Source organism: Sapajus apella, unplaced genomic scaffold, assembly GCF_009761245.1.
Source record: "Sapajus apella isolate SASKATOON/1434 unplaced genomic scaffold, GSC_monkey_1.0 scaffold4, whole genome shotgun sequence".
Lineage (NCBI taxonomy): Eukaryota > Metazoa > Chordata > Mammalia > Primates > Cebidae > Sapajus > Sapajus apella.
The window spans coordinates 21,145,899-21,155,412 of NW_022436944.1; positions in this window are offsets into that span (position 1 = coordinate 21,145,899).

Below are 9,514 nucleotides of genomic sequence, written 5' to 3' on the forward strand. Positions count from 1 at the left end.
ATTGTCAATTAACCATATTCTGAATTTCATAAAAATTTCTAAGTGTTTTCAAAGGAAAATATGTAGTGTTTCCAGGAAAAGACTCTGGTTTTATTATTATTATTATTCAAAAGGATTTTAAAACTTATTTCATTGCATTATTTTCTTGTTTTCCTTTTTTGCCTTGTGAAAAACATGTAAATTACTTTTCCACAAACTGAAACAGTTACATTTTACCAAGATATCTACAAATAAATCTTACTGGGATCCCTGGTACCTGAGGTAAAAATTTATACTACTTCCACACCACTGCTACTGTTACTACTACTCTGCTAACTACTTCTACTACTACAAGTATCTATGTTTAGTCTTTACCATAGGCCAGGTGCTTTGTTAAGTCACTGTATTAGGCTTTTCATACTCATATTTTATCCTTAAAACAACTCTGTGAGGGTATTATCATTTTTAAGGTATGAGGGCAAAGGTTTTAACAGGTTAAAGAATTTTCCCAAGAATCACACAGCTGCTTACAAACCAAGATTTGAACCCGGGTTTGTCTAACTTTAATAAGGAAGCTACAAACTAGCCACCTATGGTACTATGTAGTACTCAGGTATAATTTCTTTAGTGGCATAACATATAAATAAAATTAAATTGATTTCTAATGTTTAAAAATATTATTTTAAAATGTATGTCTACTTAAAGATCCGAAGATTGGCAACTTTGGGCCATGTTCCTTTATGGCTACAAATGGTTGGAGTGACATTCCTTGACACACAGAATGTGCTCCTTACAACTACTGGTTCCTATGACACTGAAGCTTAGAGTCCACTGCTTCTTCCCATCCTGTGGGCACTGCTGTTTATTTCCCTTGTGAAACACCTCCATATAATGACATGTGTGGCTCTTGTTCTAATGACAGTGCTCCAGATCAACTCATTATGCTTACAGTGCTTTTATCCATTCCCCTTTTTTGAAAATGACAAACAATAATGCATATATTCAAATGTGCATCTAAATCTGAAAAAAAAAAGATATTAAGGCCACCTATTGTTTTGTTATACACGAATACTAGCTAGAAGATATGGCGAGGCTTAACAACTACTTTTTCTCCTTTAGCTTTACTCATGTGAGTTCGTCCAGGATCTTCACTGGACAGGTTACAAGGGTTCAATTCAGAAAGTACACAAGAGCCAAAGGATACAAGCTTAGTGGTTTTATTATTTTAAAATTACATTCTGAATCATAAAGCACATAGAAAGACAGGCCTGAGATAATCTAAGTCTTGTCCTGCTTTCTGAATGCCCATGTTACCTTCTTATCCTGTAAGATTCAGTTAAGACTTTACCTTTCTACTAAACTCCAGTAGCTACTGTGGCTAATTTCATTGTCCACATTACCTGTGTATACCTCCATAAGTACACTATGGCTGCACAGAGTGGTGACATAAGATCAGCTGAAGGTGGAGAAAAAAGCCAGAATTTGGTTTATTAATGGTTTAGCTCAGGAAATCAACATAAAATGAATATGTACTACATTGCAGTCATATTCGTAGGTGGCCTTGAAAATATTACAGATTGAGAATTTTCCAACATGCTGAGCTGCATGCAGTATACCTGTTCATCTATTTTGTGAAGAAGTGACACAGATTCCACTTCTGGTGGAGAGAATATACACGGATTCCTCGGCAGTAGCCAGTGGCTTGGCCTTCTGGTCAAGCTACTAGAAGGAAAGGACTGAGACTAAAAGTTATGGGGTAGAGTTACATGCTTGGCTATATGGAGTGGGTGGAAAGTATGCATATTTTTGTGTCAACTTTAATGCCCACCACAAATCGTACACCATGGAAAGGGACTGAAAAAACAAGCAGTCAAAATGACTTGACTACAGGCATATGTCCTCATCAACAACCCCAGATCTGTCACAGAGGGTACATTGAAAGAATAGTCATAGTAGCAAAGACGGACGCTACGTAGGAATCCATGAGCATGGACGTCTACTTACCAAGTTCTACCCAGCTATTCCTGTTTCTAAATGTGTAACTTGTTCAACAAAGAGACCAACTGTGCACCTGATTGTTGAAAAACAATTATCTGTGTGTCTCTCATATGTCTGCATGTTTCATTAGCAAAGTGAGTGGCTCTGCTTTCATTCAGAACCATCTTTTCAAAGGTGTTTTGATAGTAAATAACCTTAAAAACATATCACGTCTTTCATTGGAGAAAAGGGAAGGTTTGTTCACTATCCAGTAAAATAATTTCTCCTCCCTCTAGGGAAAAAAATACAAGTTACTTGTCATTATAAAATATCTATTTTCCCTAAAATTGCCCTGTAGTTTAGCTTACTGCATATGTATTCCTTTTCACAAAGCTCTTTGGGAATTAGAGCTGGTGAAACCAGAGCAAAAATGGTAAAAATTTTAGAAGAAGAGAGTAGAATTATGGTTACCAGAGGCTGGGGGCTCGAGCGGTAAACAAGGGAATGGGGAGTTGCTGGTCAAAGGGTGCAATGTTTCTGTTACACTGGAGATACAAGTTTTGAGATTTATTGCACAGTTAGGTAACTATAGTGAGTAGTAATATATTCTATATTTCAAAATAACTAAAAGTAAATTTCAAATATATCAACATGAGAAATCTTAAATGAGGTGATGGATATGTTAATTAGTTCAATTTAATCATTCCTCATTATATACATGTATCAAAACGTCACATGGTACTCCATAAATGTAACATAATTATGATTGTAAATTGAAAATAATATTAATTTTTAAAAGACGATCCTCTGACTAATGCTGTTGCTTTAAGTAATAAACTGCCCATTGTATACTATCAGAGTCTCATCTTTTCTACCAAAATTGATGAAATGATGGCAGACAAATGAATTACTGACAAATTAGGTAAAATGTCAGATCCTTCACAGTTCTTCACATCAATATGGCCTTATCAGTTGGGAAGAGCAACCAACCACTTGACCCCTCCTATACTGGAAAATTCATCGGTACATCTCTCTTAGAAGTATATATGCCTGTTCTAGGTTTGATTTTGCCATTTTAACCTACACAGCTTGAATCAGCATCACTTTATAAGGACTTATGAAATTCGTAATCCAAAAGCAAGAATTTCACATGGCATAGCATCTGAGCAGGGATTCTACAGAGCAGCGGTATGAGTGGGCCTATGACCATGGAATCTATAGGTTAAATCACATACCTAACATCCAGAAGCAGCTGGTTTTATCAAAGGCTCAGGCAACCTTTTAAAGGCAGAGATGTAGTATCAGCCCGAAGGTAATTCTCTGAAAGGATGGGATGCCATTCTTTGGTATGTTTTATATGAATTAAAACAGAGACCTCAGTGTGATATTTTGTTCTCAAATGTGAAAATACATGGATTCAGGAACTAAATGGTAGACACAAGAGTGACCTTACTTATCATTAGCCCCAAGTACTCACTGGGGGATTTTGTGCTTCGCATCTCTACAGTTCTGAGCTGTACAGGAATGGAAGTCATGAAATCCAAAAAGAGTATTATCTCACCTACTAAAACAGCAAAGGTCTCATTAAATTATTAGCTACAACTGCCCCAGAATACCATGTCCTCCAAGGCTCCTTATATCCAGGGACCAAATGACAAGAATAGTAATCAACATACTAACAAGAATAATTGACTCTGAGCATCAGGTGAAGGTAAGGGTGTTTTTGTTTGTTTTGCAATGGAGACAGAGAGAAACACATGGAACTCAAATTATTTACATAAGCACCTCCTGGTACTCCCTTGCCCATTGAACATGCAGCAACCCATGCTTAAATAGGGTATTTTCATCAAGCATTGAGATTCTCAGGAATGAAAGTTTGAATCACACCACCAAGGAATCAAGCAATATTTGCTGATGTGACAGCTGAGCATAGGGATTTAGAATGAATTGTGAAGATGGAAACTAGTTAGCACCAACTGCAGCCCAAGATCCACTGCAGTGACTGGAGCTGTAGGAGGAAAGACTGCTGGGAACAAAGAGGCAACTTCTCCCAAACCAGGGTAGAGAAGTAAATCTATTTGGAGGAAGTGGTGGACTATGGCAGCCATGAAAATGCACCACTCTTGCTAAAGGCAGTGTAATTGACTGACAGCTATAACTGTTGCACTCAAATCTGCCAACATTATTATGCTGAGGCCACACTTGAGCACAACAGAAACTACTCTGATGGGTGGCTTTGGCTCAAGAGCTCCCCAATGGCTTGACCAAAACTTTCTAACAACTGCACCGCAAGCCACTCTTTTCTTCTTTCTTGTATTCATGTGGATCAGAACAGCATTACACATAGTTTGAAGAATTCCCCATCTCCTCCAGCTCTTTTACACTTGTCCCTTACAGAATTTTTTCCCCATATGTTTTTGCATGTCAAATTATATCTTGGTGTCTGCTTCTTAGAGGACCTAAACTAACTCAGGGACTTACTGTCAATAAATACAACAAGAATAAAAGGCTTTATATTAGGTAAGCTGATATCAAGCGTCAACAGTGATCCTCATTGGCTCTCATGGATACAATCATAATTAATTTTGAGAATTTGGATTTGAAATACAAGCTGAATATCCTGATTCGCATTCTAAATTCAAAGGATATTTCCATATTTTAAAATCCATTTAACTGTGTAAGTGAGGAGGTTCTATCTAACCTTCAATTTTAAGTGAATAATCTGAAATGCAATGACATGCTAAAAGGCAGTATCTAGAGAAGTATCTATCAGAATTCTTTAAGTGCTTTCCATATGCTCTTGAGTTAATATCAGTATTTGGCAGTACCTGACTGTGTGAAAGATATTTTCAAAGATGAAATACACAAAATCTCATTACAGATCAGCATCAAAAAATGAACACTTACAATTTATTTTGATCATAGAAAATACTAATTGTGAGCCCTAATTAAATAAAATAGTGTTTCTAAAAGATTGAATGCCATCCTCCTAATTAGCAGACCTGGACTCCCAAAAATTATCTTCAATTTTTATGTTTTATAATTTCATAAAAAAGACTTGTGAAAATCTATTTTCCCATTTGTTACATAATCACCTGCAAAACATTTGTGATTTTGCCCCTTGGCTTGCCCACAAAACCTAAAATATTTACTGTCTCTTTAACTGTGACAACATACAGTATAGGTTATAAGTATGACAGATTCAAAAACTGAAACCTTATTTTAAAAATCTTGATTTTTTTGTATTTTATCTTAATTGAACATCAGAGTTTTATTTGAGAGCAACTCTTTTTAGGTAAAGGAATCATACTGGCAATAAAACAGATATGTGAATGGAAAACTTCAATGAGTAGCTTCAGAATTATGCCATTTAGGTTTATATAATCCAGTTCTTCTCATACCACCTGAAGCCATTGTTTGTGGCTTGACATAAGACAAAGTTATGTGAAATTGTTCAACATTTTTCATTATATCAAAATTTTCAATATGCTATCAGATGCACTATTAATCTAATTTGTTCATTATGTTACTGCCTAAAATGCTTTAGCTGTATTTAAGACAAAATATAAGGACATACCAATAACAATAATCTAGTGTAAAATATATAAGTGTGCAGAAACCATATGTTTGCTCAGGCCGGGGAATTATTGACAAATTCTACCTCTCTTCTGTCATACTCAGTGGCATATCAAAAAAAAAAAAATCTCAAGTGAAATAAACATATAGTTTATACGCAATTGAGAATTCAATAATATAACATATTTAATGAACTTGTGCTCACATTAGTAATACTTAAAAAGTATAATGTTAGAACTATGGTGCCTCTAATAATTAGGGTTTTAAAAAATATGTGCACCCAAAATGAAGCTTTAAATTAAAAATAATAGATATTACTTATATTGCTCTTCTGAATGGAATTTCAAGACTGTTATTAAATGTATAAAACAAATTAGTCTGAGATTGTTAATGCCCTTTTTATTATCATAGAAGATAAATGCTTCGTTAGAATTAAATTCATCTCAAACTTATTTCTTCGACATGCTAATTAATAGAACAGGATCACGGATTTGTTAATTAAAATGAGATACCTCAGGGAATTGAAATTAATTTTGATGTCCTTATAGATACTCTTACATCAATAAATCTCCCAGATGTTTTGTCAACATTATATAAAAATGTATAAAGGCATTTTTAGCTTGATTTTGGCTAAAATGAGAAGGAATTATTCATTTTAGGCTAGTTACAATGTATAAGGTAGATTAATGTAGTTTTCATTAAGGCCAATCTCTATGGATATGTTAGAAATTTTAGAGTAAGCTCTCAAACACTATATATCTAAGTCATTTGTTCAAATGTGATCCAGTTTAATAGTTACTGAAAGCTATAACCATCTGGCAGATGTTTTCTGGCCTATGTGAAATGAGTTGAGGGGCTCATTTCTGTTTCTATTGAACACATGTCCAGGTCACCAGAAATACCACCACAATTTGTACCCTAATTAGCAATCTCAAGCATGTTGTGGGCTGCATGGTAATGGAACATGGGCTCCTCTCCAAATTTATGGAAATAAATCTATTCAGATACAAATAGAAATGCCCTCGTAGGGTCGACATCAAGAGAGCTTGCATTTCTGTGTAGTGTAAATTTCAAGAACGAAAAGATATTTTGGCTTATTCATTTGGCATTTTCTCTGAAAATTCTACTTTCTCAGTATTAATTGTAAAATATAACACAGAGCAAAGAGTATTGTGGCTTTGGTTGTTAACATTTGGGAAACACAGACCCCTTTGAGAATCTGATAAAAGCTACCAAGCCTTCCCCATAAGATAAATTTTTATATACATACACCAATATTTGTATATAATTTCAGAGTTTTCACAGCATATCATTACTTTGGCATGATTAAAAAACCTTAAAAATATGATCAATGTTTTCACTATGATGCATATGCTAATATCAATAAACAAGGCTTTTCATTGCAACACTCCGCCCAATAAAAATACATGGTAATAATTTTTAAATGAAACAATTTAATAAAATCTATATCATTTCTTTCATATCCTAGCTAGAATTACACACACACAAGCACACACACACACACAAATTCCAGATGATTTCAGAAATTGGTAGTTCTTTGACATCTGAGGCTACATTTAAAAGTTTGGTTATATATGCCACATGCTTACCAAGTCACCTGAATTTTGCATGAGTCCTATTTGGTTCATAAATATCAAACACATACTATGAATGGCTAAATAGAATGCTCTTGGCCTACCCAGAGAATCACTGCCAAAATATAAAAATAAAACTTATTTCATTGAGGAAAAGCAAGAATTTTCCTTTTACATCCAATGTATATAATATTCAGGTGGGTGCTATGATCTGAATGTTTGAGTCCTCTCTCTTCCAAATTCATATATTCATGTCCTACCCCCCACCCCCCACAAGATGATGGTATTTAGAGGAAGGATCTCTAGGAGATAATTAGGTCATGAGGATGAAGGTCTCATGAATGGGATTAGTGTCCTTATAAGTGAGGCCAAGGAGAGACCCCTTGCCTCTTCGCCTTTGTGAGGACATAGGTACCATCCTATGAACCAGAAAGCTGTCCCTCACCAGACACCAAATCTCCAGTGCCCCGATATTGGACATCTCAGCCTCCAGAACTGTCAGAAATAAATTTTTGTTGTTTATCAGCTTCCAAGTTTATGGTATTTTGTTCTAACTGCCCAAACACACTAAATTTAAAAATCTTTATTGAGTTAGAATGAAAGAAACAGCATAGGGGAAGTTTCTGTCCTTTTGACACTATACGGGACAAACAAATATAAGGAAATAAGCAGTTATAGCACAGCATAACAGAAGCTCTGCTGGGGAAGGACAAGATGGCATGGTAGCCTCTGAGAAATAGATCTAAGAGAGAGCTGAGGGTCTCTAGACTTAGAAGTCCTAAAAGGCAGTGTGTGTATTTCATTTGATTCTAAGTACTCTGCCCAAGGCCATGACAGGTCCGTAGAAAAGCTATAACAGAGATTTATTGTTAAAAATCTGATTAATGGAATTGGTGATGGTGGTGGTGATGGTGTGTGTGTGTGTGTGTGTGTGTGTGTGTGTGTGCACAATTTATAGGCCATCTGAATTTTTTGAGTAATCAATATGGATAATTTCTTTATATTTTTATAAAAATTTTTATAGATATTTGAAGACCAGAAGCGACATATGAGAGCTAATATTATAGATTTTCAAGTTGATAGAGATTAGAGACAGCATGTAGATACAATTGTTCAGGAAGAGGGTATAGAATGAGAAAATAAAAAAGGATCAAGAATGAAGCATAGAGAACACCAAAATTAAAAGTTAGGTAAAAACAAGAAAGCCCTCAGTGTCATAAAAGCAAAACTAGGAGGAAACACTATCAAATCAGCCAAAGAGGGAAAGTGTTTTCAAACAAGGGAGTTGTTAACAGTCAATGCCAAGAGAGGTCAAGTGAGTAAGGATTTCAAAGTATATTTAGGTTTGGCAACTAGAGTGCCATGTTACCTTGGAACAGCAGTTTCAGAGAAGTGATACACCTTTGAAATGACACGAAGCAGATTGCATTTGTGTCAGTGGAGAATGGTGGGTGGTGGGTGGGGAGAGAAAGTTGACAAGGCAAATATTGACACATGTTTTAGGAAGCTTCTACTCAAATGAAAGAGACCAAGGGATTGCCATTGCAGAACTGCATATTAGAAAAATATTCCTTCACATTTTCTGCCATATGATATTTAAATCTTGAGCAAAGCATTTCACACAGATTTAAGATCTTCTTGCCAGTAAGAAGAGGTTAAGAAAACGTTACAATGAATTACTAGAAACAGTTTATGGAATCACTTTTCCTCTAAGTTTATCTGTCCAAATTACTTATAAAATGTGTCTGAGGGTAAAGAGATGAAGGAGATACACCCTGGAGCTCCCTTAAAACTCCGTAGCACTATCTGCTTCTACTTTAATTAGTCTTCTGTGGAGCAACTTCCAAAGTTAATGGAACATTTCTCAGATTCTTTTTGGTTATAAAGAAGATAAAATATGAGGGAAAACATTAAACAGAGATAATTTGTAAGTGCTTGCTTCAATTTCCTTATCTACAAATACTTGAAACCAAATCCGAGCCAGATTCTACTACAATTTTCACATTTCTTCCTTACCATTTGTTTGGTTGTTTGTCTGACTTGAATAAACAATGGGTTTTCTTCTCGGGCTCTCTTGTACACTAATATATCCGAAGATAAATAAATTGAAACAGTGCAAATGAATTAGATGAAAACTTATGTTTTCTTTTTTTCCTACATATAATAAATTTTTTGATGCACCACTCTCAGATATAGTTTGTTTTTTCTTCATCGATTTAAACTGAAAGATCATCTGACTCTTTGCTTTCCTCTAGCATACTAACAAGAAGGAAGAGTAGATGGGCTTCTGTGAGATTCCTGAAGATCTCCTCCTTTGGAAATCCTATTTCAGTTGTAAACAAAAGATAAACCTGTCTTGAATTATTTTCCTTTCACTCTTTTTTTTT